Source organism: Colias eurytheme, chromosome 20, assembly GCF_061535395.1.
Source record: "Colias eurytheme isolate Ceu_HAF_F1 chromosome 20, ilColEury1 Martin Lab GWU primary, whole genome shotgun sequence".
Lineage (NCBI taxonomy): Eukaryota > Metazoa > Arthropoda > Insecta > Lepidoptera > Pieridae > Colias > Colias eurytheme.
Genome location: NC_142999.1, coordinates 8,446,262 through 8,467,752, shown reverse-complemented (window position 1 = coordinate 8,467,752; position 21,491 = coordinate 8,446,262). Strand labels below are relative to the sequence as shown.

General features: G+C 31.6%; 3 protein-coding genes across 3 annotated transcripts in view; 2 read left to right on the top strand and 1 right to left on the bottom strand.

The window, feature by feature from the left end:
- The window catches only part of Cortactin (cortactin), a 444,169-nt gene that overhangs the window by 344,446 nt on the left and 78,232 nt on the right, over positions 1-21,491 (top strand). The window lies entirely within an intron of this gene.
- Positions 1-21,491, bottom strand: part of ss (aryl hydrocarbon receptor spineless) — a 99,385-nt gene that overhangs the window by 27,800 nt on the left and 50,094 nt on the right. The window lies entirely within an intron of this gene.
- The window catches only part of LOC149899812 (uncharacterized), a 37,888-nt gene that overhangs the window by 4,199 nt on the left and 12,198 nt on the right, over positions 1-21,491 (top strand). The gene's annotated exons all lie outside the window — the stretch shown is intronic.

Here is a 21,491-nt window from a genome sequence, read left to right as displayed (position 1 = left end):
ATTACGCTGTTTTGAAAAGGGCGGTACAATTTATGTTTTCTAGAAAACACCTATAAGAGGATTTGGCTATTAATACCAACTATACCTATCTTAATCTTAATCTTAATAGGATAGGTTTTATCCCGGAAATCCCACGGGAACGGGAACTATGCGGGTTTTCCTTTAAAAACGCGGGCGAAGCCGCGGGCGGAAATCTAGTAACTTCATATTTTTGTTGTGCTACGTACAAAATGTTCATTTCATTGCACTGGGTTATGGAAACATTTTAAGATACAGGCTTTTTAATAGATGACGATTACTTCACATTATTCATACAATTAAATCCGTTACTATAATTTATTTTCTAACGCTCTTGTGGAAATTTGAACACCTAATTAATTAATATCTGTAAGAAAAAACTTTATGTTTTTAAAATACAGCGATTTAAATAGCGAATAATTAAATGAATAAATAAATTTCTTCAATTGTTCATACGAACTATTGATGAAATTCAACCGAAATAAAACAATATTTTTAGGTGGAGATTGAAACAAGGGCAAAAGATCTCGGATGCGAGGTGTATCTGCCGTGAAGATCGGATGATACACACGAGTATAAAGAATAAGGAATAAACTAATTATTATTTCAGGTTTTATTAATAATAGTTAGTTTTAGTTATTGATGAACCAAAAGGGCGTTTTTTTATGAATTACATAGTTTAGTATGAAGGATTGTTTGTAAAGATGGCTCATAAGTCATAATCTTAAATTAATTGCGTTTGATTATAACTTATAATTTTTATTTTATGTGTTATTATTATATTTTTTACCAGTAGCAGTCATCGTGTGGTGGCACTATATTTTATTTTAACAAGGCTATTTAAAGTAACATAATATTTATGCTCTCTATTCACCATGCTTCCATACAGTAAAGCCCCAAGGTGCGAAATGAAAATAACTTTTAGCGTGGTAGCTCATAAATCAGAAACATAAGAGAGCTCAATTAAACCCACCCTATCTGATGTACTCCCGTAACGGAAGGCTTTTGGTTATTTTTTTTTATCTGTGTCACTTTGGAACGCTCATTAAGGAACGGTATGTTGAGTTTTTGGTCTGTGGTATGTCAAATGATTGTTGTGTGTTGACGATTTATTTGTATGTAAAAACTTTTTATTCATGTAAGTTTTTACAAGCACCCTGCCCTGTGTAGTCTCCGTACTTTATATAAACTAAAGTAATCGTAATTAAGAAATAACTAAATACCTACTACGAAATTCAGAACTACTGGTTTTGTTATTCACGCAGTAAACCTTACCAACGAATCAACCACCAACCAACCAACCAACAAGTTTTATTTTAGAGAAATTAGGTCCAATTATATATTTTATTAAGGTATAAATAATTTTCTAAAAACAAGAAGAGAACAGACTCTACGTTTAACTGTTTATTATAAGCCTTGTAGGACGGAGGTATCTTAGAAATTCTCTTTAAAAATCACTGAACATCCCAGCCAATTTATTGTGTTGGATGCTGTTGGTGAATCAAGCTTACATTCTGGTACGCCAGCTTTAGAAAAATATCCTAGTGTGGTTATTAAAGAACAGTGATAGATCACATTAATCACCTACATCATTAAAATTCATATATCGGCAGAATTCGACAGTACAGACGTGGAAATTGAAAAAAAAAAACAAGTACATAAAAGGCAGAACAAAATTCAATACATTGGTTCATGGGTGGTAATAAAATATTATCGCCTCCGCCAGCGTGGAATGCGCGATAGAACATAAAATAATTGTTATAAGCCTTTAAAATCAACCTGAAAGTATAATACATATTAATGGCAATTAAAATAAAGTTTAACGAACAATCGATTGAACGATTTTAGTACGATACGGTTTCGATTACGTATAACTTTCGGCTATTAACATCGATTTACATGAATGTTTCGAAACGTCGTAACACAAGCGACATGGCATTGGAATTTCACTTTTGTTGCGTTGGTGAAAGGTGTAGTTTAGAGAAATGGGTGCGCCAGATCTGATACGGAGTGTAGTCGTCAAAATTCGGCTCGTGCGGCCAATCAATTATGATCAAAATCGATTCACTCGATGATTGAATCGATAATAGCGCGTGAGGCAGGTGCTTTGCAATCGAATTATCATCGAATATGACTGTATAATTAGTTCCAAATTGTACTCTTTAACACTGCGAACAGTTTTTGTTTGCGAAAATGTCCGCAGATGTTGGCGACAATTTCTTTTGTGATCAAGATTGGGTTTTTGATTGAAGCATTAATTAATGTATAATTAAGATAATGTAGGAAAAGGAACAGCGTATTATTAATAGCATATGATTAATCAGTATAAATATAAACTGTTTGTAACAAAGACATAAATTTAATATTAAGTTTGGATATATTTATATTTTTTATTTCTTTCCTTTTGAGTCTCCCATCTTATTTAATCACAACCATATTATTAAGATCTCACTGTATTTATTCTACTGATATTGAATTTACGGCTCATGGCTCATAATTAACAAATTCATATATCATGTTAACTATACTACAGTCATTTACATAGAGTAAGTACAAACAAGGGCAGAGAGCCTCGAGGTACAGACAGCAACATAAATAACTACAATATGAAGATGTCAAACGGGTAATGAAACGTCACTGATTGCGTTGCTGACCGTAAATATGAGGCGGGCGATTTTAAATCTTGCTGATTGTACTCTTATTTATGTTTGTTTGAGAACTAGGAGTTATGGCAAGGTTTGGATGTAAATTAATATGCGGTTTTGTGTTGAGTAGGATAGAGTTAAAAATTGTGTTTCTCTTATTAATATTAAAGGAGGTTCTGATTTTGTGTTGTTACTTTAGAATTTTGGACTGGGCGAACCGATTTTAATGATTGATTCTTTATTATGAAGTTAGTGCCCTCCGTTATTCCAGAGCAGTTCTGACTATTTAAAGGCGGTTTAGTTCCTTTTTAAATAATTATATTGCGTCATTTGATAGTTTAAGAGAATAATTGAACACAAGTTATTTGTTACTTATAGCTGCATATTATGTAAATTTAAAAATGTTATTAGGTAGACATTACACATGAAGTTGATACTTCAATTTTATTTATAGTTTTTAGATATAGATAAGAATGTGAATAAATAATGTGTTGTCGACTGTAATATTATTGTCAATATAATGTGCCATACTAAACTTTTAAATTATTATAATACTGAGCATGTTCTACTTACTTAAAAATAGAAAATATTTAACAAAATGTTTAATAATATAATTTACAACTTTAAATGTAGATATAAATTACCCTTTTAACCGTCAATAAAAATTTGGTCGAAACATATCTCGATCATATTTTACACGGCGCAAGAAAGCACCTTTCCACGATTATCACAATTATGCTGACCGTACACAAGTACATAATCACTCCGGTTATTTCCGGTATAAACCGGTTCCGCGTTATCAATTGCATAAAATGCGAGGCCCGGTGCCGGCGAAATCCAATAGCTAATATTCGCGTACAATTTAAAAAAAATTCTCCATTTAATTTCTACGGCAGATGTCCGACATCGTTGCAATGTAAAGTGAACGTAATTCAGTAATAAATAAGATTGATTTTTTGTCTGACGGTACCCACTGTTTGTAGTTAATAAGGGCAATTTTTAATTGAAGCACACGATTACCTGGTATTATGGATTTTAAGGAATATGTATGGGTAGTACTTAGTACTTACATGGGAAGAGTTATTGCAATGTATGCTGTCATATGACTCAGATGTTGCTATTTTTGAATTTTCAAAATGTGCTACGATAGTGTTTTTTTATTGGATATTGTTTTGTTAATAACGATGATGATATGGATTAAAGGTACCTTCATAGTGTAAAAGTAATATTTACCTTAACATATAAGGTAAATTTATACATTTATTACATTTGCATTGACATAAATTAAGTTTCATCAATTTAGACTAAGCTTCTTACAAAAACACTTTTCAATATTGTGTTTCTTTCACATTACACTCCTAGTTCAATACAAACGTAGTTTCCCTACTTTACATTTTCTCTGATGTCCAGATGATGCATACAGAATCTATTTATGGTTAACTTAATATTATTATCCAAGACATAAATATTACTCACTAAAAACTTCATTAAAACATTCACATAATTAATACTTTCAAGATTAATAAATTAATTAATAAAAAGATAATTCAACCGCTCAACTAATTGGTATTTAGTTTCACATCACAGATATTTCATGAATAAAATATATAGAAATGCATCGGCCATTAATAATGCAACTTTTACGGAAAACATAGTTGCATCAGCATTTGTTACTAGAGCTAATACGATACCTATAAATTATGGTTAATAACCAATGCTTACCACTAATTAAGCCCTTTTATGGCAGTTTATAATAAATTCCAGTCTTTGTCAGCTTAACTTAGGTACATCTTTTACTTAAAATGGTCGTATGGTTATTGTTATTTTTTGTATCATTTACAATCGAAAGTAACATAAAAGAATTGTAACTAAGACGGTAATGATTATTGCTTTGTATGCAATTATTTGAGGATATTTATGGGGATTTTATGCTTGTTACATTTTAAAATGATGAGATAAACTAAAATTGAAATGATATAGTAGAGGCTAAGTGATGAATATTTATTTGATTCGTAGCCAGTAATATTATGATTTGATCGACTATGTCCTTACCCTTAAACAAAAGAAAGAGGGAGATAGAATATAAATTGATTCCTTATGGCCCGATTTTTCAATGCTTGGATAAAACTTATTCGTCGAATAATGTATAAAACTGCCATTTTAAAAACGTATTCTAATTGCCCGTATTTGACAGTTTCATTGACATTTTAATGTTATCGTGTAATACTTTATTGGACGGATAAGTTTTATCCAAGCATTGTAAAATCAGCCCTGAATAAAATAAAGCGACGATAAATTTTAATTAATTTCTATTAAATAATTAAATAAAGAAGATGGAATAAAGTTGAATTGTTCATTCACTTAGAATATATTATTTAGATAGATTCATGGTAAGAGGGGGTAATGAATTATATTAGTTATTTAGTTTAGTTCTTGTATTATATATTTATTGTATCATGTAAAAATGACAATATTGAAGACAGAACTGAATAATACGCATTATTATCGCATTAAATAATTTTAAAAACTAGTAACATCTGCATATACGACAAGCTACAGGTGCCCTGTCTGATTACCTACATTTTATAAATAAATACACATTTTATTGCACAGCTGACCAAAAACAATTCAACATACGTTTTGAACTTTAAAATTTTGTGTAACTAACCAATTTTAAATGGAATTCCTTATAATAAATGATACTTTCACAATCGACATATAAAGAGCCAAAAAAGTTTCGTATCAATACTTTAAATGTATAAATAAGGACATATATAAATATATGTTAATGTCTCGAATTTGACCAGGTGATCGAAAAGCATCATTGTATACTTGTTTTACAACAATAGTATTTTTATGTTCCTCGTAAACGCTTTAATAGTCACTTATTCTGTAATAATACTTTGTTTATGGTTTATAATCAATATTAAATTAACAATTGGCTATATACGTCAATAATAATTAGGTAAAAACTGTATAAAGAAAGCAAGTTATACTATTCAGTTTTTTCATGGCAGGTTATTCACCACCTTTCATAATACGAAAGAAATTTAGTTTCGGTTTTCATGACCACGTAGATGACGTAGATCGTTTTTTCGAAGAGAATAGGCTTATTACCATGTAGGTATGTAATCTAGTTAAAATTTGTATATCAGATATTATTGTTTAAGACTTCCTATTGGTTCTCAACTTTACTACGTTATAATACTTTTAGGGCCGATTTTTCAATGCTTGGATAAAACTTATCCGTCCAATAAAGTATTACACGATAATATTAAAATGACACACACGATAATATTAAACTGTCAAATACGGGCAATTAGAATACGTTTTTAAAATGGTAGTTTTATGCATTATTCGACGAATAAGTTTTAACCAAGGATTGAAAAATTGGCCCTTAATCAATAATTGTCATAAGGGGGCGCATAAAGCAAAATAACCAATCTTCTATTAGATGATACGTGTAATATGCAAGACCAAATCTAAAAAATAAAATACATATGTATCAAACTAGATGATATTATGTTCAACGATTCTGTTTAATCAAAAACATAAAATATTAAAATTTACTCGATAAAAAAAATCACCAAGTTAGCTCTAATTTTCACACTTTTACGTTTTCTACTTGTCAAATACGGGCAATTAGAATACGTTTTTAAAATGGTAGTTTTATGCATTATTCGACGAATAAGTTTTAACCAAGGATTGAAAAATTGGCCCTTAATCAATAATTGTCATAAGGGGGCGCATAAAGCAAAATAACCAATCTTCTATTAGATGATACGTGTAATATGCAAGACCAAATCTAAAAAATAAAATACATATGTATCAAACTAGATGATATTATGTTCAACGATTCTGTTTAATCAAAAACATAAAATATTAAAATTTACTCGATAAAAAAAATCACCAAGTTAGCTCTAATTTTCACACTTTTACGTTTTCTACTTGACATGGTAATACTTATTATGATTTTTTTTTCATAAACAATTATATTAAAACATTTGCAAGATATTTGTCAGAGCATTTTGTGTAATTACTTTTAGTTTTGGTTTTATCTGCGATAAACCACTTTTGGCGCCCTTTTTTTCTCGAGATGAACGTTTGATTTTGTCACGATAAAAGTGGTTTATCGCAGATAAAACCAAAACTAAAAGTAATTACACAAAATGCTCTGACAAATATCTTGCAAATGTTTTAATATAATTGTTTATCAAAAAAAAATCATAATAAGTATTACCATGTCAAGTAGAAAACGTAAAAGTGTGAAAATTAGAGCTAACTTGGAGATTTTTTTTATCGAGTAAATTTTAATATTTTATGTTTTTGATTAAACAGAATCGTTGAACATATCATCTAGTTTGATATATATTTTATTTTTTAGATTTGGTCTTGCATATTACACGTATCATCTAATAGAAGATTGGTTATTTTGCTTTATGCGCCCCCTTAAACTATTCCCATAATCATCAGCTCATATAAGTTTTTTTTTAAAGGCACCCCGCCATCACAGGGTGTTCGCGCCACTCTCGATTATAGTCCAGAGACTTTTTTTTTCCAATTTTTAGAAATATTAACATACTGGTTACTTAAATAATATAAATATAAATAATGTACAATTAAAATTATAAGAACTTAAATTAAATTACAATATAAAATAGCTCATATACGTTCTCACTGCTGGGACACGGGCCTCCTACAAGGGATAAAGCATACCCAAAAACCATAATTATGATTAGCATTTTCACAACGATCTAATAAAGATATTTACGATCGTCTATGATACATTCCGAAACACATTGGAAAACATTGTTTAAATTGGAACAGCTTTTCACTTTTATGTCTATTAAACGCTCATTAGTTCCGTTCATTAAATCCATAACAATTATCGTAAAAATCTTATATTTTCTGCATGTTTCTTTGGCGATTAGATCGGATTTATCGTCATACCGTTGTTTCACAGTTATCGGTTATAAACAAGCGTAAAATAGTGCAGTTGAAATCTACATACCGTTATACTTATTGAAGTATCGATATCGATTGTTGAGTTTATGTAACAGCACTAGGGAGACTTTGGAAATTGAGCGATAAAATATACATTTAAATATTACTGTCAATTAATTCGAAGACAGGTTCAATAAATTAAAATCAAAATCAATCAATAAATTTTTGTTTACCTTTTATCATCCAAAATAAATTACTTACCAACCTATATTTGAAAATAAATAACGTTGTATCTACACACATTTCTATTTCTATTAAAATTTTATAACTTTTAAACGTTTTAGTCTTGCTATATATCAGCTTTTGGATTACCAAAAGTGATTTGAATCATCAGAAAAAATGAGGCTTATTCTGATGATTCAAATTTATTTAAAGTAATATTTTTATCCAATGCCATATAATTTCATTAAAAAAATGTAACAAAAAAGGCAAACATAGTCTAGGTATTGCAATTTTCAGATCTAAAAAACACCTGATTTCTTTTGAGGTTAATGTTCGCAGAACATAGATAAAATGTCTGAAACAGATTAAAAACTGACATATGACAACTATATATTATCTGTGACGTGCGACATCACAGCGTAATAACTTTCTTTGCTAATTAAATAGTTTATTGAACAAATTCGTTCGCAATAATTGCAGTAAAACTGACGTCCAGCTGGCAGGAAACTCGGGAACACCATAATTAACTGAAAACCAATTAAAACGATACCAATGGAATTTTAACCTTTTATCCCGTAACAATTAAAGATATATCGAACAAATAATTCACGTTCGACAAGCGATCTACCGAATATCCACTAAATTAAGAACGGGAGCCGTGAGATAAAATTAAAACTTAATTAAAACTCCATAAGGAAACGCAAATAAAGAAGTAAAGCCAGGCGTAAAGTATTTTGTCACCTACAGGCTACATCGCGGTCGCTTCGCTTGCTGTTTTTTTGTTCTGTTACTAAGTTTTTGTCGTCTTATTCAGCTCTAAATAACATAATTATTTATTTTTCAATTTTGGGACGCAGGCTCGGTAATATATCTCCCGACTGGCAAATAAATTTATTGTGACGCTCAAGGAATGCTCAGTTGCAAATAAAATAATCTTAAATAATATAAGTAATTAAAAAACTAAATAAAAAGCACGCGTGATAGAATCAACTGAAAGTAAAAATTGTATTTTAAACAATACCTATTTATTTTAATTTTTCAGAATAATAAAATACAATCATGAAATTCTTGTATTTGTCACCCATACCATTACGAAGTAACTATTCTCTAATCTGTGCCCATACTTGAAAATTTAACAAAGTTTAAATTCATTCTATTAATAAAAGTGGGTTAAATTCGAAGGAGTCGGTTACAAACAAACATACAGGTGAAGATAAGCGTGTTATGAGGCTGTACCTAGTTAATACGAAGTCAATAATTTATTCAAAAGCATAATGAACGGGAACATAGCTCATAAAAATTATGTAAACCAACAATATTATTATGAATTGATACCGATGCGCAAATGTATGTAGAAACTTCCAAGGAATGCGTTTAAATTAAAATAGCACAAATGTAAATGAATTATAGACAAACTGAAGTGTTATTTGCATAAATAAATGAATGATAAAATGTATTGTTTAGGATGAAATGCGATTATTCAATGTTAATTTTTCCGTCGACACTATTCGCAGAACCGGTTTTTGCAACTGTTGTGAATATGGTAAATATTGCGTTTTGGGACACCGATATTTTGAATATTTATAAGGAAATGTAATGTTTATTTGTTATCTTTGTATGTTAGAGTAAGCATGCTCTTTGCAGCAAAGACTTTGCTATCGTGTAAAGCATTGAACTGTCTATAAAATTTGACTACCCGAAAACAATAATATGATATGATAATAAAACCTATTGAGGGTGTAAATTTATTGTACAATCTTAAATGATATATCATTGAAGTAAAAAATGTTTTTAGTCTATGATATTCTTATATATAAAATTCTCGTGTCACAATGTTAGTCTGCATACTCCTCCGAAACGGGTGGACCGATTCTCATGAAATTTTCTGTGCATATCGGGTAAGTCTGAGAATCGGCCAACATCTATTTTTCATATGTACCACGGGCGAAGCCGGGGCGGACCGCTAGTTAAAATATAATATTCTCAGAATATATCTCTTTGTTATATTAAATAAAAAACAAAATAAATCTCATCGTAATATGTAACAGATTTATGTAATATATTTTCGTAAAACTATGTACTTAAATTATTTAAGAACTATTTATTTGCTTTTACACCCTTCAATTCATACCCTTAAGCAATTGTAAAACTATTATTCGTTTATTCCGCTTATCCTTAATAAATAATTGAATGACTCTTTATTGAAAATCATATAACGTAAATAATTTTAAACACAAGCTAAAGATTATAACATAAATATCAAGACTATGGTTATAAACTGTTTGACGAACAGTGAATATTGAATAACAATTAAGTTTACATTATTTATAATAAAAATACGTTTATTTGTTTGTATTTCTTTCATAAAATTAACTAGCTGTGCTCCGCGGTTTCACCCGCATTGCTCGGCTCCTGTTGGTATTTGCGTGATGATATATACCTAACCTATATAGCTTTCCTCGATAAATGGGCTATCTAACACTGAAATAATTTTTCAAATCGAACCATTAGTTCCTGAAATTAGCGCGTTCAAACAAACAAACGAACTCTTCAGCTTTATAATATAAATATAAATTCTTATTCATATATTTTAATGCAATAACTTTCAAATGTTACATTGTTGGTGAATATTTTTGCGTTTCAGTTAAAATGTTAAAAAGGCACATAAGGTTATATTACACACGTTCTAAATAAAAAATAAATTATTTTATCACCGCACGCGTCACTAAGCGATCGCATAATAGTTAATATAATTTAAGCAATATATTTTAATTGTAATTATAAAGTAGACAGATGCGTTTCAGTCGTAAATCTAAAAACCTGTGGTGTATAAAAACATGCTATTTTGTTATACGCTGCATGCTTACGTGACATGTAAACAGTTTGCACATTTATCCTTCGCATCTAGTCAAAACTTTGATATTATACCTAGAATAGAAACACATTATATAGATAAATGATTGCTATATTATATATCGTATCTTTAGGGGCTAGTTGTGGTTGAAATTTGGAGTCACCCATCAATAGACTGGCCGCGGATAAAGCTGCTTAACCTGTAGATTGTTTATTGACCAATACAAGATTTAAATAATATATTTATAAAGTATATAATAATACACATTTTTTTTTTGTATCATGCTCCATATTCTATTCATTTCTTCATTTATAACATAAGTTGAGAAGAAGACCTGATGAAGATACTTCTGAGAAATATACCAATAAAACATATAAGTAATTGAAAATCCTAAAAAACTTGAAAGTCCAAATCTGAGTACAGTTTTAGATCACTTCGAGAAACGTCTAACCGTCCGTACCCATAAATTGGCTGTGCTCATTTAAATGCGATTGTGATCGACGCACCCGCGCACTCCTCGGCTCTCGTGTTAATGAGGATATAGTGTTGCCCCGTGGCTTTGCTCGGTGACATTTATGCTATTACGTGACTGCAGCTTAATGGATATGACCTAGGGTAAGATGTATAAAATACATTGACTATTTTTTGTAAAACTCTTCATCAAACGCAACATCATTGTGAAGTATAAACATAGATAATAAATAGTTTTCATTTCATATATTATCTGTTGTCACTTTGATTCTTTGACACTTGTACGATTGCGCCATTATTCATTGTTCGTTGTTCAATAAAACCGCTCATCATATTTTCTCGGACCTTTTATTTAACAATCACTACGTTGCATGGTGTCAGAAGCGGTTGTAAAGTATGTAATAAGAAAATATATGAGAAAGCTGTGAAATGACGACATCCGACGCAGTGGCTGGAATAAAGCCGCCAGCTAACCTACAATTAATTGACGCCGACAAGTCAACGTGTTGGACAAGGTGGGTGCAACAATTTGACTGGTATGCCACAGCAATACAATTAGACAAAAAACCAGCCGCAATCCAGGCAGCAACTTTTATGGCGGTCATAGGCCCAGACGCCATCGAAATATTTAACAGTTTTAACCTTGTCGACGCGGAAAAAAATGATATTGAAATCATTAAAAATAAATTCAAAGAATATTTCGCGCCGAAAAAGAACATATCTTTTGAACGATATGTATTCTTTAAGATCGAACAAAACGAGGACGAAGTATTTAATGAATTTTTAATCAAAATAAAAACTCAAGCAAGTAAATGCGAATTTAACAACTTACTGGATGAAATGATAAAGGATAAAATCGTTTTTGGAATTAGATCAAATCAGGTTAGAGAAAAATTACTAACGGAAGAAAATTTGGACTTGACAAAAGCAATAACGATCTGCAAAACTAGTGAACAAGCATCTAAACAATTAGATGAATTTGATAGTAAAAATAAAGTTTTTGCTGTGAAAAATAAAAGATCTAACGAAAACAAGACTTTTGACTGCCGAAGATGTGGTACTAACCATAAAAGTAGAGAGTGCCCAGCTTTTAACAAATCTTGTACCAAATGTTCCAAACAGGGTCATTTTGCTAATATGTGTCGCACAAAAATGAAACATAATAATTACAAACAGAAAAATAGAGTAAACGCAGTAGAAGAAAGCTCTCAATCCGAAGATGAAGTGTACATATCCGCTATAAGGTCTGGAGAAAAGAAAAACTGGACAGAAAAATTACAAGTTGGCAATTTAAGGATTACAGTCAAACTAGACACAGGAGCAGAGTGCAATGTGTTACCAAGACACTTGATGAACAAAACAAAGGCAATTTTGAAACCAAGCCGAACAAAAAATTTAATAAGCTACACAGAAGACAAGATGGCAGTTCTAGGTGAAACAGAGCTACTATGTAAATTAAAGAATGAAGAAACAAAAATAATATTCAAAGTAGTTGAAGAAAAAGTTTCTCCAATCCTAGGACTTGAGACCTGTGAAAAATTAGGACTTGTCGCAAGAGTCAAAACATTGAAGGTGAGCCAATATACTGATAATATATTTGAAGGATTAGGCTGTTATAAAGATTATGTGTATGATATTGACCTAATTGAGAACCCAAAGCTTGAGATTAAACCGTCAAGAAGAGTACCCCATGCTATAAGAGCCGAAGTTAAGCAAGAACTTGACAGGATGGTAAAGTTAGATGTCATAAAACCAGAAACGGAGCCAACTCCTGCTGTGAGTCCTATGGTAGTTGTCAGACAAAAGGACAAAATAAGAATCTGTATAGATCCATCAGATGTCAATAAAAATATCCTCAGACGTCATTTTCCACTCACAACTATAGAAGAAATTTCAGCTGATATTCAAGGTTCTAAATTCTTTGCATTATTAGACTGCACAAAGGGGTTCTGGCAAATTAGACTATCAGAAAGAACACAAAAAATATTAACATTCGCTACCCCATGGGGAAGATATTCTTTCAAGAGACTTCCATTTGGAGTTTCATCAGCACCAGAAATATTCCAAGAAATATTAACAAACCTACTCAGTAATATAAAAAATGTGAGAGTATCGATCGATGATATTTTTATACATGCAAAAACTAAAGAAGAACTACGCAAAACTGTTGACAAAGTCATTGAAATATTAAAGAAATCTGGCTTCAAACTTAACAAAGACAAGTGCATCTTTGAAGCAACCAAGATAAAATTTCTGGGACACATTATTTCAGCTAAAGGTTTAGAAGCAGACCCAGGCAAAGTAGAAGCTATTCAGGCAATGAAAAAACCTACAAATAAAACCGAGTTACAGAGACTGTTAGGAATGATTACATATCTCAATAAATTTATCCCTAACATGTCGGATTTGACAAATCCACTTAGAGACCTGTTACACAAGAATACAAGCTTTACATGGGAAATTCATCATGAAAAAGCTCTTGATAAAATAAAACAAGTGCTTCAAAATCCCCCAGTATTGAGACTATATGATGTCAACAAACCTGTAACATTGTCTGTAGATGCAAGCTCAAAAAATCTCGGAGCTGCACTTCTCCAAGAAGGACAACCAGTAGCCTATGGAGCAAGAGCATTGACCAAATCTGAACAGAATTATCCACAGATAGAAAAAGAAGCGCTCGCCATACTGTTTGGATGTAAGAAATTTCATGAATATGTTTATGGTAAACAACTGACAGTAGAATCCGACCATAAACCACTAGAGACAATATTTAAGAAAAACATACAATCAGCCCCCGCAAGACTTCAACGAATAATGTTTAACTTAGCACCATACTCACCCAAGGTATTATTCAAAAAGGGAACTGAAATTCCATTAGCAGACTTCCTTAGTCGAGACTGTGATGCGTCTAACTTGAGATATGATCCAGAAGAAAACTTAAAAATCGCAGTTATACTACCTATGTCTCTAGATGCTAAAGAAGAATTAATTAAGGCTACTAAAGAAGATCAACATTTACAGTTACTAATGAAGACTATAAAGCAAGGATTTCCTGAAACCATGAAAGAACTACCTACAGAACTACAACACTATTTTAACTTTAAAGAAGAATTGAGCTATCTGAAAGGAATTATATTCAAAGGTGATAAGATTGTTGTTCCGGCAACACAAATCCCTAAAATGTTAAAAAATATTCATCAAGGACATCTTGGTATACACAGCTGTTTGAGAAGAGCTCGACAATTTCTTTATTGGAAAGGACAATATAATGATATCATAAAGCTAGTTAAAGGGTGCACCGTCTGCGAACAAACACAAAGAGATAACATTAAAGACACAGTCTTAGTTAAAAAGCTTCCTACACTTCCATGGCAAATAATTGCTTCAGATTTATTTGAATTAAAAGGAAAAACTTACCTTGTTATATGTGACAGCTACTCTGGATATATTGATTTTCAAGAGCTAAAAAGCCAGTCGTCATATGAAGTGATTGAACAACTTAAAAGATGGTTTTCTACCCATGGTATACCAGAAGAGTTACAAACTGACAATGGAACACAATATATGTCTAGAGAATTTAAGACCTTTCAAAAAGAATGGAGATTTAACCATGTCACATCTAGTCCACATCACCATCAAGGTAATGGACTTGCTGAAAGAGCAGTTCAAACAGCAAAAAACATACTAAAAAAATGCAGCATTGACAAGTCAGACGTGCAGCTTGCGTTACTGAACTGGAGAAATACACCTAGAAATGACCTATTAGGCTCACCTAACCAACGACTTTTCAGCAGAATTACAAGATCACCAATACCTGTAAGTGACAAATATTTAAAACCAAAAATCATACAAGGAGTCACAACTGAACTACAGACATTAAGAGAGAAACAGGCCAATTACAGTAATAAACATACTACAAGACCAGTAAATTTGGAAATTAATGATAAAATCAGACACAAGGTAGCTCACCAACACTGGGAAGGGGCGAGAGTAATAGAGAAGCCCAAAAATCTACCAAGATCTGTTATTATACAAACAGATAAAGGACAAATTTTACGAAGAAACTTAAGTCATTTGCACAAGACACAAGCTGATATTCCCAGCAACAGAATAGCTGTACCTGAAACTAAATACACAGAAGAACCAGTAGTACAACAGATGCCAGCTCAAACTCAATCACCGGGTGTTCCTGCAACAACCCCAACAACTACACATCCATCAGAGATGCGAGAGATGCTTAGCTCTAATAATACACAGAGTTCTAATATGGTGACACAACCAGCGACTGCACCACAAGTCTCAAGATATGGTAGACCTATAAAACCTATTAATAAACTCAATCTCTAATATTGTTAAAAAACAATAAGTACTGTAGTACTATTTCATGTATCTTAATCATTAACATTAAGTATCAGTTAATTATAACTTGTTTACTATAATTTTATAAGAACTTGTTCAGTAATCATTTACATTAACATTGTTAATTAGAACTGAATGCTTTGCCATGTATCTTGTTATATAATCATATGATAGATATAATTTTTTAATTACTGGATAAGTAAAAATAAAGAAATTTAATACTTTAAATAAAAATGTTCATTCATAGTGTATACATATATTTAAAAAAAAAAAAAAAAAAAGTTTGGTTTGTTATGGTTGTTTAGTTTGTTTACAAAGAAAGGGAGATGTGAAGTATAAACATAGATAATAAATAGTTTTCATTTCATATATTATCTGTTGTCACTTTGATTCTTTGACACTTGTACGATTGCGCCATTATTCATTGTTCGTTGTTCAATAAAACCGCTCATCATATTTTCTCGGACCTTTTATTTAACAATCACTACGTTGCAATCATCGTAATGAATTTTTCAGGGAAAAGCCATTAATGATATTTTTTTCTTTTTATGATAAATATAAAATATCCTAACTCTTATATGCAAGGCATAAGGAAGAGTTTTATGGATATTTTTTATTAATTTTATGTATTCATGATATACCTAAATTCATGTTAATTGTATGTAATATATTTTAGTAATTAGTCTACTTTACTACTTTTCAGTAATTTACATAATATGCAGTAAAATATAACTGACTAGTTCAATAGTAGAGGTATAAAAACAAATAGTCAAGCAGACCCAAGTAAATCAATCAGTCAACTAAATCTATCCATCCAAGAAAACAAATTAAAAGTAAAACGAAAAGATAAGCACTAAAGGAAAATTGTAACACCAGTTGTATGACGCGGCGAAACAAAAAGAAAAGCGTTCATAATCATAAATTAATTCTCATAATTAATTCCACGAAAATGAGAATATTTAGAGGCGTAATAATTACGGATTAATGATTCAGTAAGAATTTTATGTATTCCAATTATGGTATCGTATTGGTTAATAACTAGAACAATTACATTGGAAAGTAACGGAGAGAAAACATTATAATTATACAATTATGACATTCATTATTCTAGAGATATCTTTGGTTTGACCCAATTGTTGGGAAACTTTCGTTTGATACAATATACAGGTAAGATTTACATAATTTTCTTAATTTTTGTAACATAATAGAGATACGTAACACAAAGACAGGATGCATACGTATTTGTAACTAAATTCATGCTAAATCATCATCATTTAGTATGCTTTCATGGCATAACTACAGCATCGATTTGTAGGTATAGACATAGACAATATTTTTTCATAATTGAACCAGATTTAAGTGCGTATAGGGTGCGTGCGTATAGTTTTGTCTGTAGGCGCAATTTTCATTAGAAGTGAACAGAAGATTTCATTACAAGTAAAACAAAATATTTGCGTTCGATTAAGTTTAAGAAAATCTATTAAAAAAAATTGTGTGTATTTTGAAATATTATATCTTTGGAAGTGACGATAGAAGACTAGATTATTTAAAAAAAATACACTTTACGCTCGCTTGGATAGGATATTTCAAAAAGATAGGATGTTTACACGATGTTACATACATATTTTTGACACATGCCTAATTTCTTGAACTTATTGATAAAGCTACTATAAAGCTTGACCAACTCATGTAAAAACTTGTTATTACGTATAAATATTGATTTATCGACGTCAAAATTCCACCTGCCTCATTGGTGACACAGTCACGTCTTAATTGGATAATAGTAGTTAAAGGCAATAATTACTTGATCAATTGCTATACCCTACACTTACTTGGGAATTTATACTGTGGGTTTCAATATTATGCGACGTTAAAGACACAATTTTATTTAATGGGTGAGTTTTGATAAATTTGTTTTCGTCGTATTATTGGATATTTTAAATGGTATTTATAATTTAGTCTATTTTTTGAAATAGTGTTAACTGTATGTGCAGTTTCATGTGCAAAGTCCTGCAAGAAACAATTTTCTATAGAGAAATAACTACTAGATATTATTATGAACTAGCTGCGCTCCGCGGTTTCACCCGCGTAGCTCCGCTCCTGTTGGACTTAGCGTGATAATATACCTATAGCCTTTAGCCTTCCTCGATAAATGGGCTATCTAATGCTAGGCGTCCACTAGGCGGATCGGGCCGGGCCGCATCGCAACGCAAAAATACGCCGGCCTATGTTTTGTATGAAACATCGTCCATTAGCGACGGATCGGGTCGGGGCGGGCCGCAACGCATTGGCGGATATCGCTTCGCAGGCGGATTTCTGCCGGCGGTGCGCTGCGGCCCGGCCCGCCCCGGCCCGTCTAGTGGACGCAGGCAGGCGGATGTAAGCGGCGAGCGTCTGTTAGATAAAATCCGCCTAGGCGGTCCGCCGCGCCCCGTACAGGTGGACGCAGGAGCAAACAGCGCGTCCATTAGAGACGGCCCGTTGCGATGCGGCCCGGCCCGATCCGCCTCTAATGGACGCCTAGCATAACACCAACATAATTATTCAAATCGGACCAGTAGTTCCTGAGATTAGCGCGTTCAATGAAACGATCTCTTCAGCTTTATAATATTAGTATAGATTAGTAAAAAATATTATTAACAATAAAACCGTCTCTTATATATTCCTTTATTAGATGTATTACCTTCATTTTAAAATACATTTATTCATACACATTACATAAGTAGATACCGAATTATTATTTCTACGTAGTACGTATCTTCAGTGAGGGTGCGGTAATTCCCCATTTTGTTATTGACCCAATTTTAAAAGAAGCAAGTTTAACTAGGCACTAGTGTAAGAATTAATTACTTTATGGTTACTACTGTTAATACAGAAGAAGGGCAGTTAACTTCGGTAGTGTGTGGAAATGCAACTCCGAAATTGCTGAACCGTTTTTGATAGGATTCATTTTTACAAACATCGTGTTAAAAGATTTTTTAGTCAATAGTTGTTGCATTCTTTGCCATCCCTGTGCAATTTTTTTAATCAAATTCTATACTTTTGATCCCAGAAATGTTATAATTAAACCGCTAAGCGCAGATTGTTCCACTTTCTAGTCCAGACACTGTATTTTATTGTATACTGTAATTTTTCAATGTTTTCAAGAGAAAATGCGAGATTATATCTATCTGAGTTAGTATGGTGTTACGGTGCTTGCTTGCACTAATTCTGTTAGCTGATATTTGCAACCGCGCTCTTATATGACTTTTTACATGATTATAGGTAATCTTCTTATATATAAAAATGAATCGCAAAATGTGTTGGTAAGCGCATAACTCGAGAACGGCTGAATCGATTTCGATAATTCTTTTTTTATTATATTCCTTGAAGTACGAGGATGGTTCTTATGTAGAGAAAACGTAAATATTATGTACCACGGGCGAAGCCGGGGCGGACCGCTAGTCTTTTGATAAATATTGATATGCATGTATGACGTATGTACATATTTTAGTAGGTGCCTGAAAACATGTCTTATAAGTTACCTAAATATTGTAGTAGAGTCCTTGTTCTACAGATATTTTTGGTATAACTAGAGGCTTTTAAAATGTATGTAAAATGTATATGTTGTTTTACGAGTGTTGTATGATAGTTTATTTAATTAAATAAGCTATGTTCTACCGTTATATATTCAAAACGTCGTAAAAAGTTGGAATAAGTTGAATTTAAATTGGCTCGTAAAGTCCTTAATTTTTCTATGTACATTCCTTTCCTATTGCTATAATTTAAACGGTCAATTGTGAATTTCATTCTATTCATGTAATTTTTAAAAGTAGGTATTAATTACAATTTCTATATCATGTATGCACAGTTCTATTACTAGATTTAAAAGTAATTTAGAAAGTCCATAATTCAAATTTAAATGAAAAACTGACAGGAGGGTAATGTAGGTAATGTTTTAACTTATAACATGGCTCCGTAAAAAAAGTCGCACACAAGCACGAAATTAATTTTTCAAAGCGGTGTGGTTTTCATTGTGATTACCATAAACTCATTATATTCAATGTGTCACATAAATTATTTTAATATTTCGTAATAAAATATTATCTGTATTACCCCTCGTACCTATAACGAGGTCATATTTTCAGTGAAATTAAATATTTATATTAGGTTAATAGAATGTTTGACACGCCATTTTGGTGTTCTCTTTGAGTCATAAATAATTATGTATTTGTTCCTGGCTTTTCTCTTATTTGGAAGTATTAAGAAGATACTTATTAGTTAAGCTACAATTGATAATATTATCTTTTAATAGAAGGAAATGGAAAGAATGATGCTACGGAAAAAAATAATTTACAATTCACATGATTCATAGTTTCTACAATATAGGCACAATTATTATATATAGTTTGTCTGTTGGTTTGGTAAGTATAATTTGTAAAGTTGGGAATTTATTAATTATTATATATATATTTCATTTATTCTTTGGTATAATGAAACCCAGAACCCAGTTTATTTATGGTATATTTAGATAATTATTTATGTCAGCGAAACAAAACCCAAACAAGCTTCAACAAAATATTTACGAAAATATTGTTCACAATTTGGTTATCATAAAATTTTCCAAGGAGACTCCATAGTCAGGGAAATATATGGAGTTGTTAATACCTCCCAAATAACAACTCAGTACTTATAGGTAGGTAATTTATTAATGATTTTTTAAATGATCATTTAATAACTAAACACATGCTGTTTGATTCAAAATCATATTAAGTATTATACACAAAATACATCTCATCTACAGTGATCGTAATTATGCAATATGTACCTATCATCATTAAACAACATAAAAGTAAGTCTCATAATCCGTCGCCGTCATTGAGTTATGTTCAAATTGTACCTTATAAATTAAAAAATATAAACATGTGCAAATGCTTTAATTTAAAAGCAAACCTACACAAAGAGTACCATTGCAGCTCCATATAAATATTTTCACTTTCAACAAGCGAGTTGGGTCACTGCCGAAATTCTGTCACGCAATAGCGCCATTAAGGGTTGTTTCACCCCTCACCCCCGCAAGGAGTCGGCGAATTTCACAAACTACCCTCCGTAATTTAAGGGATACCTACACCCCAGTGGGGTTACTTTTTTACGCGCCTCATTGGCTGAGTCTTTCAAAGAATTTTACGATATGCAGTTTTATTGGTGATATTATTTATAATAGACTATACCCTTTATGATAATCAATCAACTTACAGTTTATGAGTCAGGAATGTCAATTAACGGATAGAATAAAACGATCGAAATGCAATGAATCATAAGGACAATCAATTTTCTTGTTATATTTACAAATCACAACGTGAAACGCTTTCTTTTATTTGCTTGAAATAATCCGGAAATAATTTATAAGTATATAAGCAGACACAAGCATTGAATGTAAACAAGAGCCTCTATGTACAAACTTTGTGAAATACAAGTAACAAAAAAATACATATAATATGCACATGAAACAAAAATTATGGACTAAAAATATAATACATCAATATCTCAAACAGTACTTAACTATACTGCTAAATACTAATACATATTTATATAAGTGAAGTGAGGATGTGTGCAGTGTAGGTTTGTTACTCTTTCACGCAAATACTACTGAACCGATTACAATGAAATTTAGCGCACATATAGAGGGTAACTTGGATTAACACATAGGATAGGTTTCATCCCGGAAATCCCACGGGAACGGGAATTATGCGGGTTTTTCTTTAAAAACGCGGGCGAAGCCGCGGGCGGATATCTAGTACTTGATAATACAAAATGTCTTCTAATAATTTTCTTCTCCATTTTCGTTAACAAAGGGTACATAATAAAATAATTATTTATAACAAATTTTAAAAGGCTCTACACAAGTTAAAGCAACAAAAGGCTTATATTTTATAAGCGAGCCCGTGGGCGGCCGCCCGCCCGCCCAGGCTTGTATATAGGGGGTGTTGCGAAAGCCT